The following is a 1,442-nucleotide window of genomic DNA, read 5'->3' on the forward strand; positions in this document are numbered from 1 at the left end:
TTTAAACTGATATCGTGCCCGTCTCATTTTAAACTACACATCCCCCTTTCTTTCAAATGTTACTGACATGATCTGGTTCCCTAGAATTAAAGAATCATGGGTTGGAGGATATGTTAGCTTAGATAATTCTGACCAAACTTGCAACTGAAATCATCTAAACATTTTGGGGGAAAGATTAGAACATTTTCTACAATACATCAGTATGACCAGACCAGAGAGATAAAAAGACCTGGAGAGGTAAAAAGAAAATACACTTGGCAGTTTTTGCTCTGGGGTCACTTGTCTATGCATAAGAGACAGTTGAGACACTGCGCTGTGCTTCTGGGGACCTCACAGGTATAGAGAAGCAAAACTCAATATCTGGGACTCACCAGTGGTGCAGATTCTGAGAAATGTCCTCTGTCTGGTCCTGAGTGCTATCCAGTGAGAGCAAGTATGGACTGGGGATAAGCAGGCCCTAGAATGGTATGCGGTCAAGATTCACATCTTTCAAGTGATCTATAGAATCTTAATATTTAGATTTGTATTGAGATGGTTCTGGACTGCTAGTGCCACCAAGCATCAGATGAAAATATTTCATGAAGGAAATGAGAACTATTCCCTGGAGGAAAACATTATCATCTTAGAAACCAAATTATTTCTACAAATAAATTTTCAAATATAGCTTCCAGTGGCTACTTTAAAATAATTAGTATATGAGGAGATAAGACGACGTGAGAAAGAAACATAAGATAGACAACAGAAATATAGAGATTAGCATATCTGCGGTCTCTAGAGAAACAGAACCATTAGGTTCTCTCCTCTCATATATAAGAGGAGACTTGTTATAGGAATTGGCTCACGTGGTTCTGGAGCTGAGAAGTCCCACAGTCTGCCATCTGCAAGTTGGAAAATCAGGAAAGCCAGAGGTGTATTTCAGTTGTAGTCTGAGGTCTGAGAATAGGGGGCTGATGGTATAAATCCCAGTCTGAGTCTGAAAGCCCAAGAACCAGGAGCACCAGTGTCTGAGAACAGAAGAAAGAAGCCTCAGCTCAAAGAGGGAGCAGATTTGTCTTTCCTCCACCTTTCTGTTCTATTCAAGCCCTCAACAGATTGAAGGATGCCCACTCATGTTGGGGAGGACCATCTGCTTTGCTTGATTAGCAATTCAAATTCTAATCTCTTCCGAAACACCCTCACAGACACACCCAGAAATAATGTTTTACCAGCTCTCTGGACATCCTTTAGCCCAGGCAAGCTGACACAAAATTAACCACCACAATTAGAGATACTGAGATTATCAGGCAAAGACTGTAAAAACAAGCATATAGATAAAAACATGTAGATAAAAACAAACATGTAGATAAAAGCAAAGTAAAAAAAAAATTGGCAGGGAAACAGAAACTGTAAAAAAAATTTTTTAAGTGATACTTTTTGTTTAAAAAGAGCAACAAAAATAAATT

Source organism: Dama dama, chromosome 12 (assembly GCF_033118175.1).
Source record: "Dama dama isolate Ldn47 chromosome 12, ASM3311817v1, whole genome shotgun sequence".
NCBI lineage: Eukaryota > Metazoa > Chordata > Mammalia > Artiodactyla > Cervidae > Dama > Dama dama.